Genomic DNA, 16649 nt, shown 5'->3' with positions numbered 1-16649 from the left:
AGACCCAAAGTTGAAGGCAAAAACTCTAATTTTGTCGAAATTTGCTCCAGTGAAGGAATTGGACGTCCATTCAATCCCAAAATGTTAGGTCCACAAGCTCAGATCTTATTCACCTTCCCCCAATAATGTCAATATTATGATAACCTATGGATTCAATGATTTTCAAATTATTCTTCTTCTACTTTTGCGATGATTTCCTCCAAACATTGTTTATTTTTATTGGGTTTCTTCGTAGACGTTGTCGCCGATGCCGGTGTTAGCGGTGTTTGGGTAATTGTTTTTGGCACTACTTGCTCAAGCGGGATTGTTTCAACGACTTGGGAGTTGAAGGAAGAAAGGGGTTTCTTCATTTTCTTCTCAAGGTGAATTTTTTTGGTCATTGTCATCCTCAGAGTTCATCTTCGTGGAGGCTTTGTAGATGAGATTGTTGGGTAATTGTATTACAAATTTAAAAATACAATAATAGAATTGCAGTACAATTGAAAAATGAATATTCTTAACTATATCGGAAAACTTGATGTTGCAATCGAACGAACGAGGTTGAGTCAAACCTTGAGTGCTGTCTACTACTAAGGGTTCTTCGCATTACCACCTCCAAGATATATCAAACTCCAATAGAAGATGAAGTAGTTTTTGTTGTCCCTTCAAGAAACCAGAAGTTATAGCACAACACTAAGACAAATTCAAAGAAAAAAATGAACTTTATAAAATAATAAACAACAAATAATATTGCAAGCATAAAAAGTGTATCCATTGCACACAATATGCAAGGAAAATGTTGGGTTTATATAAGTCCAGACCACAACTTACACCTCTTAAGATTCTCGAAGTAATGAATTAGTATCGAATGACAATGACTCACCTCCCTCATAAAATGGAGAATCAATTTCTTACTAATGGAAAGTCAATGGACTTATCCCTTCTCCACTAATGAGGATAAATCACCTTGACCTAACTTTCCCACTAAATAAAAATTTTATTTTCATATTCACCTCCTTTGCATGAATTGTATTTAATCTATTCATTATCCTTAACCCCACTCATGGTAATGGCTATGAATGATCATGAAGATGCAATAAGAATTTAAGGTCAATGACTTATAACTAAATAAATTCTCCCCTTCAAGTATGTCCACCTCATCACCATGAACAAGGCCTTTAAGATTCTCATTGTTGTGGAGGTAATCAATCCGAAAGCCCCATTGGGAAGACCCACCTACACGGCCACACCCCCCTGGATACATGGAGAGCCCTTGGGAAGAATCACCTACGTCCCCTCGGGCAGTTGAATAACCTCCCTCCTTGGGAAGAACCATTTACACCCCCCCTCGAGATACATGGAGAGCCCCTCGAGAATAATCACCTACGTCCCCTCAGGCAATTGAAGAACCTCCCTCATTGGGAAAAGCGTGGAGAACCTTCCCCCTCAAGAAAGGTATAAAGAACTCCCCTCGGGAAGTTGAAGAACCTACCCCCTCAGGGAATATGCAAAACACTACCTCAGGAAGTTGGAGAACCTCTCCCCCCTAAAGGATCCCTCGAGAATTACTTGGAATAAGCTCGGGCAATGAGAGAATGCCCAATACCAAGTTCGAAGAGGAATGTTGAAGACAAACCAAGTCAAAAGGGTCAGTTAGAGATAATTATCCATCATACCCACTCCGAAACGTGAGGAAGTGGCTGATGGAGTAATGGCTCCATTAGTCCCACTAAGAAAAGCAACGTGTTCCCTAAGGCAACTCGCCCCACTCTTCAATCAGTGAATGCAATTGACAAAGGGACCGCCCCTAGGTAACCACAATATAAACTCCATCCTAAGATAGACAAGGTATGAGACTCTACTCACCATCATTTTCTACGCTCTGAGAACCCTCTCGAAGCCTTCTATTGTTGCCTAGACTAACTTGAGTGTCAAAGGCGGTCCCCTGACCAACACAAGGTCGGGCCGCTCTAATTTTCTTTATGAGTGGAGGCATCACATCTACTCAAGTCACATTAGAGAAGCCCTCAAGAGGTCGTCCAACTACTCTGTTGACGTCAAGAAGGTCTAGATGCAACATCCATATTAATTGCAATTGATACTCATAACCCTCTCACACCTTATGATCAATGTCATGACACTACAAGAAAAAATGGCAATTGCCACGGACCTTTTGCCACGGAAAAATTCAACCGTGGCAAAAGGCCATGTAATTGTCACGGAATTAAAATAACCGTATTATATAAAGTATTATATGCCACGGCAGAAAATTCCCGTGGCAAAAACTTCATATATACAGTATTATATGCCACGGTAGAAAATTCCCGTGGCAAAAACTTCATATATACGATATTATATGCCACGGTAAAAAATCCTCGTGGCAAAAACTTTATATATACTACCATGGGAATATACTGTGATAATAGATTAATTGAATACTACGGTAATGTACTGTAGCAAATAGATTAACTAAATGCTACGGTAATTACCGCAGCAAATAGATTACCAACCCATTGGTCATAATACTTAGGCCATTTACTTTGTGCATATGAATACTTAGACATTTGCCACGGTACTAAATTACCGTGGCAAATAGATTACCAATCCCTAACTTACATACCTAGATCATTTGCCACGGCAAATAGGATAAATAAGTCGATAATGGACCACTTAAAATATTAGTATTTAGATTATATGCTACGGGGAAGTTTCCCCGTAGCAAATATTTAATATTTAGAATATAAGCTTAGTAATGTTAGTTATTTATACTCTAAGGGAATTGGTCTCCGTATTAAATATTTTAGCATTTAATATAGAAGCTACGGGTGGTACTTACCGTGGTAATAGTTTTTACTAAAGATCGATTAAACAAATAGTACAATATATACCACGGTAACTAATTACCGTAGTATATGTATTCATTTTATTTCAAAAAATGATTTTACGCGCTTTCTATTTATTCTCGCGCGAAGCTAATATGACTTTACTTCTTTGTGATTAACCTTAAATCTGAATTAAGCTCTCCTAATAATTTTCTCAAATATCTTGAAACCCTCTCTTACGATACACTGAGCAAAAGTGAAGAACGAAGTGAAGAACATATTGACCTTCTCTGAGAAGAAGTGATGAATGACCGCGAATCCTTGAAAATATTGGGAGATCTGACCCGTCTGCTCACATAGCTGAGGCATTTACAACTTTTGATTTGCGGTTTTTGATGAACTAAGGAATTTTTTCCCACATTAGAGTCTAGGGTTTTAGTGGTTCTAGCGGAGAAGCAGCGCACGAAGCTGAGAAGCATAGGTGATTGCAGCGATTGCAGGAAGTGATTGTTGTAGTGTGAAGAGCCTCATAATCAAGTTTATGAAGAACCTCCTTTACTCATAAGTGTCTTATTACTAGAGTCCACACACTAATAAATCAATTAAAATAAAAATATAAAAATTAACCTTAAAATTTTTATATTAAATTTTAATAAAAATCTTACAGAACTCTTCCCTCAGTTTTAACGGTGAGGTGATTCAGAATGGTTTTATTGTGATCTTCCAAAGCAAGATATAAAAGAAGAATTAATTTGAAATGTTAAAAAAAAGAAATTTAGTTTGGACAATCGCAAACGATTTTCGTATTTCAGACAAAAGTGAATTTTATTATTGATTTTCAAAAAATTAGTAAGAGGAAAGAAGAAAAATCATGCTAAACACAGTCTTAATAAAATATTTTATTTTTGGAGGAAGCCAACTCGTCTGCCAGTCATGACTCATAAGGCACGATAGTACAATAAAAGAGGAATGAAATGTAATTTCCAATGATGGGGATACAGCCTATCATTATACCTTTTTTTTTCGATAATATTATTTTATTTTATAGTAAGTTTTGTCTTTGGTAAACATTTTATACTAACTTGAGAATTTATAAACAGACAACTGACACTAGAGTCCAAAGCTACTATAAAACAGCTGCCTGCTTGTATTATTTAATTACCATCCCACCGTCAGTCATTCTCTGCAATTTTTTTTTTTTTTTGGAACTGAATTCATTTAAAAGAAAAATTCCTGCGATACAAAGTACCAATTACATAAAAATACAACAGTCAAAGAACAAGGGAGGGAAGGAGAAAGAAAAAGAAGAAGCTTAAGAAGTAGCAGCATAAGAAGCTAATCTATCAGCTACAAAGTTGCATTCTCTATGTATATGATTTACAATTAAAACATCAAACAGTGTGGAAAGACTGAAGATATCATGTATGTAATGTCTGATCATCCAAGGTGGAGTCTCTGATTTGTTGTTAATCAGACTAACAACAGCTTCATTGTCATTTTCAATAATTACTTTCCTTAGATTAAGGGAAATAGCTAGCTTCATTCCTTCTCAAATTATAGCAGCTTCCATTTGAATGGCTTGTGAGTTTCCGCCTTTACAGTAGAAGTTGAAGAGAGTGTAACCCAAGTGATCACGAGCAATACCACCAAATCCAGCCTAGAAGTTGTTGGAACCCTTGCTGATTGCAACTCCATCAACATTGATTTTAATGAAATGCAATGGTTGAGCTCTCCATTTGATGCTTTTGAACTCTTTTCTTGACCTATATGCTGATGAAGGGCTAAATGCTTTGCAGCTATTGATCGAGCAGATCTCCATATATTATGTGGATTACTCACTGATCTAGAATAAACAACATTATTGAAAGCTAACCAAATGTGCCACAGCATAAGTAAGTGTTGCATGAATTCTTCTAATTCTTAACTGTTTCTTCTTGCTGATTTTAACCAATGAGAAATCTGATCTATAAGATTTATAGATCAATTCCACTAACAAATTCTGAGCTTTGACCATACTTGTTTGGCAAAGTGACAATGGAGGAAGATATGATTAACATTTGCTCTTTCTTATGAACAGAGTGAGTAAGTATCATTGATTCTACACCCTCTTTCAGATAAAAGAGCAGGTGTGGAAAGCTTTCCATGCAGCAGTTTTCAAACAAAGTGAATGATTTTGGGGGGCAGTGGGAGGTGCCATAAGACAAGTCATGGTATTGAAGGACTTTGATTATTATTTTTCGAAAAAGATCTATAAGCAGAAGCAACTGCATTTTCATGGTATTGAAGGACTTTATAATTCTTATCTAGGATTGCAATTCTGTAATTAGAACACAATTAGGCTAAATTTAATAAAATCTCAAAAATAAATCTCAAGAAAAGAGGAGAGATAAAATTTTAAAAAGAAAATTCAAGAATTTATTACATTAAATTCTTAGTGGATTTTAAATGTAACTATTGAATAATTTATGACAATCTTAGATAAGAATTTCAGAAAATTGTAGGGAGTGGGACTGATTTGTCACCCCGACATGATGAAGAGGAGAAAATTTTCTAATCTACTATTGTTGACTATTTGCTGGAATTTTTTATTTTTTAAACCAAGTCGTCTTATTAAATTCAGGTTTAAATGGTACCGAATTATTGGAAGCATTGTATCTAGTAGAGAAGACTCTTTGAACAGCTAATAAGCGCTAAAATTTCCGATCTACAAAATCTGGGTAATTTGGCGAACACAGGCTTAAAATTGTAGAAAGGCGGACCTCTTGTCTCACCTGAAGTGAAGTTAAATACCAGTTGCAGACTTGGAGTAAGGATATCCTCAGTGCTTTAACCCAGAGAGAGAGAGAGAGAGAGAGAGTTTGTCTGTTGAAGAAGATTTGAGGATGGAAGATGAAAACCCTAGAGCTGCAGTTGCAGAAGACTGCGATATCGACCCTTACGAACTTTTGAAGATCGAGCTCAACTCTGATGGCACTCTCACTCGCTTCGTTGACACCTCGGCCAATTCACCCATCACCTCCAAAGACATACCACTCAACATCACAAAGAACACTTGGATCCGCGTCTACCAACCTAGACTACCACAACCAATTGTGCCCACCATAAAACTCCCCGTGATAATCTTCTACCACGGCGGTGGTTTCATCCTCGGCACCTTGTCCCAAGACGTCATCCACAGATTCTGCTCCAACATGTGTGCCCAGTTGAAGGTGATTGTCGTCTCTGCCGGATACCGCCTTTCGCCGGAACACCGCCTTCCCGTCGCCTACGAAGATTCCATGGAAGCCATCTTTTGGTTGAAGATGAAAGCACGAGAAGCGTTAAATTATGATGTTTCAAAGTGCTTTCTCATGGGTGATAGCGCAGGCAGCAATATCGCTTACCGTATCGGGTTACTTGCCGCTCTGATGAAGGATGAGATATATCCCCTGAAGATCGCTGGGCTTATCTTGCACGAGCCATTCTTTGGTGGGGTGAAGAGGACGGAATCGGAAGAGAGAATGAAAAACGATCCAGTGTTGCCATTATCATGCACTGATCTTTGCTGGGAGTTGTCGTTGCCCGTTGGATCGAATCGCGATCATTTTTACTGTAATCCGATGGTGGTGGATGAGAGTGGAGAGGAAGGGAGAGGCGTTGGATTGCTGAGAAGGTGTTTGGTGACGGGATGGGAAGGAGATCCGATGATTGATCGGCAGAGGATGTTTGTGAAGATGCTGGAAGGGAAGGGTGTTGATGTGGTGGTTCGCTTCAGGGAGGGTGGGTCCCATGGACAAGAGGTCTTTTATCCTGAGAAGGCTCAGGATTTGTATGTGTTCATTTCTGATTTTATTTTTTCTTCTTCTTAGATCTTAAGGCAGTCTCCGGCTCTCCCCTACTATTTCTTTCTCGGGGGTTGCCGTTGACTTTTGACTTTTCTGGTGCATCCTTTTGCTTGTGTCATTATCATCTATGGCAATTGTTGAACAAAAATAAAAAAATCAAAAAGAAAAATCAGTTTATGATTTCTGTGCCAAACGTCAATTTTTCTTTTCTTGGGAAAAGAATATTAGGCAACAATGAAATACTCTTTGGTTTTACTTTAAGTTGACTAGATTTTAATCTAAGAGTCTCATGTCCTTAATGTATTTTTACAACTCTATTCTAGGTAGTCTCTGAAGTTCTCTGGACTTTCTAATTGTGAGATTCGACTGCAATTACAATAGTTTTTACATTCCTACGGGTAATGACACATTCTTATATATATGTGATATGGAGAAATTATGATCAAACCGGGTTCATACCTGGTTCGACCCTCAACCCCGGTCGAGACAGAGGGAACCGACTCGCTCCCGAGCAAACCGGATCCATAAGATGGCTTGCTGAGGAAGAAAACTTATTCAGCTACAAGCACGCCCTAATTCAACTGATGAATTAGGTTAATTACCCTAATGATGGCAAATTCAAATTGACGGCTGTGGCTAATCATTATCGAAGGGATAATCATCGCATAACCGAAAGGTTATCTCAGGAGTCCTCTACTAGTCCAAACTAGTAGAAGTCTATTGCTCAATGGATCTAACTGTTAAGATCCAACGACTACCCGAAGAAGGCTCAAGTGCATCCAACGAAGGAGATTCGAAGGTACACTCTATATAAACCTCACTGCCATACGAGGTGAGGGAGACGATCTGATACTCAAACTCAGATTCAGATACATACTAATAGACGTAAACTATCAGCGGCTTACGATCTAGATCACCTTTCCCAGTTCTTTATTCCTTAGCTCTGTGCTTCTAGCAGAGCCGTTTATGATTAAGTTCATCAACTGACTTAGCCTTTGGAGGTGGACTCCCGACCCCTGCGGTCGGGCCACATCTGACGCTTTAGTTTTGCAGGTCATCAAGAGGAGATCTAAGGGCTGAGCAGATTTTGGACGCATCAATATGATGAGATATGATCTATGATGAACCATCTGATGAGTACTCATGTCCCCAATTAGGTTTACGACGAAACCTAAAAATCGATCACTGATCCAATTTGAGTACCTCGATGGGATAGACCTCAATAGAAAACTGAAGAGTAATGGCAGCAAGTGATTGAGTTCATTAGTTCCTCCTATCAAATTATTGACTCTATAGATATGGTAATATGGAGAAGACAAAACAAAATTGTTTGAAGCACCGACAGAACCAAAAGCGCCCCTTGTTTCAAAGAGAGGAGGATGGGTTATTCACATTTCATTTGATGGTCAAAGGCGAATTGAAAGCTAAGAAGTGGTAATTCGAAAGATCCCCCGGGGGAAGAATAGAGATGTCTCCTACGTTACCCGTAATGTGGAAGTATCAACGTAATTTCATAGAGTCATTTGGTATGAATGCTACATGAAGAACATAAGCCAGATGATGGATCAGGGAGACTAGGATGTAGAAGATCATAACATGAGTGATTCGGCATATTTGGATTCCTATATATCCACTCATGTCATACTTCATCATACGATTCATATAGGATCCATCTATATAGATATCATCATATACATCCAAAAAGCCGTATGCTTTGGAAGAAGCTTGTATAGTTTGAGAAGGGGTTTTGATTGATCAAAAAGAATAATATACTTCAACTGATATGCCCTTAGGCACAACCATTCATAACATAGAAATCACACTTGGAAAGGGTGGACAATTAGCTAGAGCAATAGGTGCTGTAGCGAAACTTATTGCAAAAGAGGGTTAAATCGGCCACATTAAAATTACCTTATGGGGAGGTCCGTTTGATATCCAAAAACTGCTTAGCAACATTTGGACAAGTGGCTAATGTTGGGGCAAATGTTGCGGTAAATCAGAAAAGTTTGGGTAGAGCCGGATCTAAGTGTTGGCTAGGCAAACGTCTTGTGGTAAGAGGAGTAGTTATGAACCTCGTAGACCATCCCCATGGGGGTGGTGAAGGGAAGGCCCCAATTGGTAGAAAAAAAAACCCACAACCCCTTGGGGTTATCCTGCGATTGGAAGAAGAAGTAGAAAAAGAAATAAATATAGTGATAGTTCGATTCTTCGTCGCCATACTAAATAAAATAGGAGAGAAAATGGAATATCTTTCTTCGTCTTTACAAAAGAAAAGAAAAGAAAAAAAAGGAAACGAGCGAACGACGGGAATTGAACCGCGAATGGTGGATTCACAATCTACTGCCTTAATCCACTTGGCTACATCCGCCCCCACTCCTTATAAAAAATTGAATATTAATAGATTTTTTAGCATTCATCATTATTTACTTTAGCTTTAGTTTTTAAGTTTTTCTTACCCTCATAAACATAAAAACAATGGCAAAAAATTTATGTGAATAAAATGTTGTAAATATGTTTAAAACTTTATATAAATATTTTATTTATTTTAATTGTGTCTTTTATCCATGGTTTTATTTAGTCCCACATCGGGTTGAGAGGATCTGATTATATGGTTTTTATATAGTAAGAGCCCAGGTATTATTAATTTACTTGAACCCTATAGTGACCCTGCCATGATTATATAGATATATCTATATGACTTGGGACTTGGGACTTGGGACTTGGGACTTGATCCGGAAGGCCCAGTTTGTCATGGGCCCTAGTCTGGAAAGCCCACTACTAGGTGAATACGTGGAGATGCCATTTGAGTGGCACTCTCTTGTAGGGAGGTCAGCTGGAGGTACCTTGCTGAAGAGAGTTGAGCTGAAAGGTACCCTCACAACCTTACCCTTTCACCCACAACCTTTGGGGCTCTATATAAACTCAATTTCGTGCTCATTCTTGACACACAGAATTCCTCCTCCTCTTTCTCTGTCTCTCTCCCTGTTATTCTGTTAAGCAGTGAACATAACCTGATTATACCTTGAGTAAACCTTTCTGGGGTGCAACCTTAAAGGTTTGGGCTGACTGATCTTGGGGTAAAGACACTTTTAGAACCCGTATTGCACAATTCGGGGTGTCTAAATACCTTAAAGAAAGTACTTCATGTACGTTTCAGCTCTAAAGGAGTATTGTGATTACAACAATAGTTTTGGTGTGCGGTGCAGATCCCTCAATCGTCAACAACATAAAACATTACTAAACTATAAACTCTATGATATGAAGATATGAAGGAGCAATACTACTTTTCTTATTTTATCAAGAGGGTTGGTATTGCTCCTTTAACAACTCCTATACACTAAGATCTGAGTCTTATCCATTTATGGATGGAGCTTCAACAGAAACTAGGTCTAGAGGGAAGTTGTGAGCATTATATTCATGCATAACTTCCATACCGAGTTTAGCATGGTTGATGATATCAGCCCAAGTGTTAATTACACGACCTTGACTGTCAACTATGGATTGGTTGATATTTAAACCATTTAGGTTGAAAGCCATGGTGCTAATACCCGAAGTAGTAAACCAGATACCAACTACAGGCCAAACAACTAGGAAGAAATGTAAAGAACGAGAATTGTTGAAACTAGCGTATTGGAAGATCAATCGGCCAAAATAACCATGAGCAACTACGATATTATAAGTTTCTTCCTTTTGACCGAATCTGTAACCTTCATTAGCAAATTCATTTTCAGTGGTTTCCCTGATCAAACTTGAAGTTACCAAAGAACCATGCATAGCACTGAATAGGGAACCACCGAATACACCAGCTACACCTAACATGTGAAATGGGTGCATAAGGATGTTGTGCTCAGCCTGGAATACAATCATGAAGTTGAAAGTACCAAAGATTCCTAGGGGCATACCATCAGAAAAACTTCCTTGACCAATTGGGTAGATCAAGAAAACGGCAGTAGCAGCTGCAACAGGAGCTGAATACGCTACAGCAATCCAAAGGCGCATACCCAGATGGAAACTAAGTTCCCACTCACAACCCATGTAACAAGCTACACCAAGTAAGAAGAGTAGAACAATTAGTTCATAAGGACCACCATTGTATAACCATTCAACAACGGACACCGCTTCCCATATCGGGTAAAAGTGCAATCCTATAGCCGCAGAAGTAGGAATAATGGCACCAGAGATAATATTGTTTTCATAAAGTAGAGACCCAGAAACAGGTTCACGAATACCATCAATATCTACTAGAGGAGTAGCAATGAAGGCAATGATAAATACAGAAGTTGCGGTCAATAAGGTAGGGATCATCAAAACACCAAACCATCCAATGTAAAGACAATTTTCGGTGCTGGTTATCCAGTTACATAAGCAACCCCATAGGCTTTCGCTTTTGCGTCTCTCTAAAATTGCAGTCATGGTAAAATCTTGGTTTACTTAATCATCAAGGACTCCCAAGCACATGAATTATCTATAAAATATATAAAAAATAGATAACTGAAGGCTTGTTATTCAACAATATAACATGACTTATATGCCAGTGTCAACCAACATCACAGTATATAGAGCGATTAGCTCTATAGCTATATTGATCAGAATAGAATGAATTGTGGTGTAAATAAATAAAGTTGAGTTGAAAAATAGAATAAGAATTGGATTTGTTTTATAATAAAAATTTCCAAATAATAATGGGTTGCCCGGGATTCGAACCCGGAACTAGTCGGATAGAGTAGAAAATTTATTTGTTGAAATAATAAAAAAATCCCTCCCCAAACCGTGCTTGCTTTTTCAACCCCTATATTTCTAACCCGAAATTCGTATTGCAAATCCAATAACCCGAATATCAAACCATAATAAGTTGTGGAGTATCCGGACTGAAGTCCATGATCCATATCCATAGTCCATGGATCTAGATTCTCTTGATTAAGAACCGCTTTCTCTGGGAAAGTGGATTTCCAGTTAGAGTCAAGAGGTGTTTGAAGATGTTCGAATTGAAGGTAAGACCTCCCTCCACATGTTGTTTAGGGTTAGGTTTGAGTTGGGGATCACCCCTTGAGCAAAGCACCCAAGTACTGAAAAGTAATGGAAAGTCAATGGACTTGTCCCTTCTCCACTAATGAGGATAAATCACCTTGACCTAACCCGCTCCCCACTAAATGAAAAATTAATTTTCATATTCACCTCTTTTGCATGAATTGGATTTAATCCATTCAATAGCCTTAACCCCACTCATGGTAATGGCTATGAATGATAATGAAGGTGCAATAAGAATTTAATGTCAATGGCTTGAAACTGAGTAAATTCCCCCCTTCAAGTATCTCCCCTCATCACCACGATCAAGGCCTTTAAGATTTCCATTGTTGTGGAGGGTAATCAACTCAAAAACCCCCTTGGGAAGAACCACCTACACCCTCCTCGAGATACATAGAGAGCCCTTTGGGAAGAATCACCTACGTCCTCTCAGGTAATTGAAGAACCTCCCTCCTTGGGAAGAATCACCAACACCCCCTTCGAGATACATGGAGAGCCCTTTGGAAAGAATCACCTACGTCCCCTTGGGCGGTTGAAGAACCTCCCTCCTTTGGAAAAACGTGAAGAACCTTCCCCCTTAAAAAAGGTATAAAGAACCCCCCCCCCCTCAGGAAGTCAAAGAACCTCCCCCATCGGGTAATATGCAAAACACTATCTCGGAAGTTGGAGAACCTCTCCCTTAGAGGATTCTTTGAGAATTACTCCGAATACGCTTGGACAATGAGAGAATGCCCAATACTAAGTTCAAAAAGGACGTTGAAGACAAACCAAGTCAAAAAGGTCAGTTAGAGATAATCACCCATCATATGACCCACTCCGAAACATGGGAAAATAGCTGATGGAGTAACGGCTCCATTAGTCCCACTAAGAACATGAATGTGCTACCTAAGGCAACTCGCCCCACTCTTCAATCAGTGGGAGCAATCAACAAAAGGATCGCCCCTAGATAACCACAATATAAATTCAATCCTAAGATGGACAAGGTATGCAACTCTACTCACCATCATTCTCTACGCTCTAAGAACCCTGTCAGAGCCTTCCATTGTTGCCTAGACTAACTTGAGTATCGGAGGCAATCCCCCAATCAACACAAGGTCGGAGCTCTAATTTCCTTTGTAAGTGGAGGCATCGGTCACATTGGAGAAGTCCTTAAGAGGTTGTCCAACTACTCGGCTGACGTGAAGAAGGTCCAGACGCAATACCCATATTAATTGCAATTGATTCCCATAGCCCTCTCATACCCTATGATCAATGTCATGAAAAGCCTCACAATCAAAGTTATGAAGAACATTCTTTACTCATAGGTATCTTATTACCGTGTTCCACACACTAATAAACCAATTAAAATAAAAAGTAAAAAAAAGTAAAAACTAATTTTAAAATTTAATATAAAATAAATTTTAATAAAAATCTTACAAAACTCTTCTCATAGTTTTAACCATCAGGTGATTCAAATTGGTTTTATTGTGATTCTTCTCTAGAACCGCAAGATCTGAAATTCATGAGTGAATTAAGATTTAGGGGGTGAAATGTCATCATCCCTATTATAAAAGTGTTAAATATTTGAACTATGACTCAATAAATATTTTTTCAGGATAAATCTACAAATTTTATTCCAAAGATTGCTACCAAAGCAGTTATTTTTGAACCAGATTCCAGGAGATTGAGTGATTTGAAATCTCTAGATTTTTGCATCAAGTAACCAAACAGGCCCTAAAGCAAGATAAAAGATGAATTAATTTAAAATGTCATTAAAAAAAATAGTTTGGACAACCACAAAGGATTTCCGTATTTCAGGCATAAGTGGATTTTATTATTGATTGTCTAAAAATAAGTAGAAAGAAAGATGAAAAATCATGACAAACGTAGCCTTAATATAATTTTTTATTTTTGGTGGAATCCAACTCGTCAGCCAGTCACAAGGCACGATAGTATAATGAAAGAGTAATGAAATTTAATTTCCAATGATGAAGATGGAGGGTTACAGCCTATTATTATACACTAAGTTTCTTTTCGATAATATTATTTTATTTTATGCTAAGTTGACAATGTATAAACTGACAACTGACACTACAGTCCAAAGCTACTAGAAAACAGCTGGCTGGTTGTATTATTTATGTTGGATTATTTATTAAGAATTTGGATTTTTCTACATATTATGGGTCTACAATTCTCATTCCCTGCAATTTCTAATGACTTCTATTTAAAATTACACTTCTTGTAATTCCTATCTAATATTGTGACACATAGTAGTTGATTATCCAAGGATTATAATTGGAATACAATTAGATTGAATTTAATAAAATTCTAAACTTAAATCTCAAGAAAATAAGAGAGATAAAATTAAGAAAAATTTTTAAAAATTTATTAGATTCAATTCTTAGTTGGGTTTTAATTGTAAATATTGGATAATTAACTGTCACGTGTTGCAATCCTAGATAGAAATTACAAAAAATTGCAGAAAGTGAGAATTGTAGAGAATGTGAACTTGATTTGTCTACCCGAAGAGGAGAAAATTTTATGATATATTATTGTTGACTATTTGTTGGATCCTCTTCCCACGTAAATGAAAATTTTGAGTGTATAGATCATAGTCTTCAAGAGTGCTCGCCTGATGGCTTTATAGCCACAAATAGCCGGGGGGGGGGGGCACAAGTAAACAATAGTAAAAGAAAAATTAAGAAGAGATTTTATCCCTAGTACCTCTGTAGTTTGTGGTCGACTAACGAACACAACCCTCAGGGGAGAGGATCCACACTAAAATTTTCATAAACTTGGATAATATCAAAATTTTCTTGGAGGATATGAAACGTTTACCTTCTCGTCTTATTAAAATTCTTTATTATTTTTTTTTTAAAACCAAGTTGTCTTATTAAATTCAAGTTGAAATGGTATGGAATTATTGGAAGCATTGTATAGTAGAGAAGACTTTTCTAACAATTAATAAGCGCTGAAATTTCCAATCTACTTTGGCAACCGTCACAGACTTGGAGTAAGGATATCCTCACTGCTTTAACCCTTTCTTGTCACACTTCACTTGCCGTTATCGATCCCGCCCGATAATATGTGGGTACGATCCGTCACAGGATCCACGGTTTACCATTAATAAAAGTAAATGCAAGCAATAATAATCAAGAACAAAAGTTAATTCATATAATTCAAATGAAACATATTACAAGAGTCCAAATACTCCAAATGATTAATCAAAATCCAAGGAAAAGAAATGAAGTAATATGTTCCAAAATTGATCGAGTCCAGCGGAAGCAAAAGTTAAACTAATTTCGTTTGATTCGTTCAGATCTCTCGAGGATTAGGGTCTTTTCTTCGAATTTAGCAATGTAGGGAGCTATTTAGCTTTTCTCCAATGACTTCTCAAAATGCTGAGCTATCTGCCTCCTCCTGCCATCAATGGGAGCTATAAGCGCACTTTATGCATTCGCAGGTGGCTTCATGACATACATCTCCACCTCTCCCATTGATGCCTCCTAGACTTCTTCACAGGAAGTCGTACATAATTCTCCTGATCCAATATACCCATCTGTATAATATAATGCAACATACAAAAAATGAATGAGTTCTAACGAACTCAATAAGGAAACACATCTCACATATATATCGGTAGTGTATCAGGGCAAGCACATAGACAAAGAATGATATGCGAATATATGGATGCAACTAAAATCTAACTATGCAAGTCTCTAAAAGGTGGATATGCTTTAAGATATAACATCATCCCTCTTCTAGATAGGTCTAGTCACTCTGATCCCTCATGAACTGGTTACCTCTGTTGGGATCCCGGGCAAGGGGTTCAATTCATTGTCAATCAACCATGACTGGGGTTTAGGTCCACACTCTCTTATTACGACTATTGGCATGAATACTGGTGCATGTCGGGGTTTCTAATCCAATGCAAGGTCATACAGTGACATACTACATGTAGTCCAGATACTTCCTCTATGTCACCAACCAACTCGGTTCAGTATCCTTCTCTACCTAGGAATGAGAACCCTCATGAACTGGTTACCGCATGTTGGATTACATTCCTTAAAAACCTATGGTCATCCACATATTATTGGGCCGGATGCACTCATGAGCCCTCATGACTCCCGGCCGCTCCTTAGATGTCCATGAGCCCAAACCCTAACATATGCAACCCTACTAATGCATGATCAACAGTGGATCATTGAATCTCTACGCACGGACTAGCTAACGCAGTTTCTGAATTCAAATTCAAATTCAAATTCACCATAATTAACTCTATCACCGATTGATCTTATCTCCAACCGATCAAGAAGAGTTTGAATTATGGTTAAAGTGTCAACAAGTTGTATGTTTGATTGTAAACAAGCAGTGATTCAAATTCAAATATTCAAATAATATTAATATACATCTCCTACTAACAAATTTGAGTGTGGAAGAATTCTCTCTCAATTGTGTTCTATCTCAAACAAAATTATAACTAAGAAAAAAAAACCATGTCAAACACAACCTTAGTATAAGTTTTTATTTTTTGTAGAAGCCAACTCCGACAGCCAGTCATAAGGCAAGTTCACATCCTCTTACAATCCTCCCTCTTACAATTTCTCGTAATTTATATCTAGGATTATGACACGTAACAATCAATAATCCAATGGTTACAATCAAAACCCAACTAAAATTGAATCTAATGAATCCTTAAAATTTCTTCCAATTTCACCTCTCTTCTTTTCTTGATGTTTAATTTTTGGGATTTATTAGATTTAGTTTCTAGTTGGGTTCTAATTCTGAATCGTGAAAAATTAACTGTCACAAGTCACAATGCTACATATGAATTACAAATAATTATAGGGGATGGGAATTGTAGATGATATAAACCTGTCATAAGGCGTAATACTATAATGAAAGAAGAATGAAATGTAATTTCCAATGATGAATATCAAAGGTTACAGCTTTACATTAAGTTTTGTTTTCAATAATTTTATTTTACAGATTAAGAGGGGAAGGAGAAAATTTTCCAATC

The 16649-nt window shown here is 37.6% G+C and overlaps 1 pseudogene; it reads left to right on the top strand.

Annotated features, from left to right (window-relative positions):
• The first annotated feature begins 5357 nt into the window (after positions 1 to 5357).
• On the top strand, positions 5358 to 6872 carry LOC149030229 (carboxylesterase 1 pseudogene; annotated as a pseudogene).
• Positions 6873 to 16649: the final 9777 nt, after the last annotated feature.

Source organism: Hakea prostrata, chromosome 1, assembly GCF_041222555.1.
Source record: "Hakea prostrata isolate BN-2017 chromosome 1, UWA_Hpros_2, whole genome shotgun sequence".
Classification (NCBI taxonomy): domain Eukaryota; kingdom Viridiplantae; phylum Streptophyta; class Magnoliopsida; order Proteales; family Proteaceae; genus Hakea; species Hakea prostrata.
Note: the sequence above shows the minus strand (reverse complement) of the source record. Positions and strands in the feature narration are given on the sequence as shown.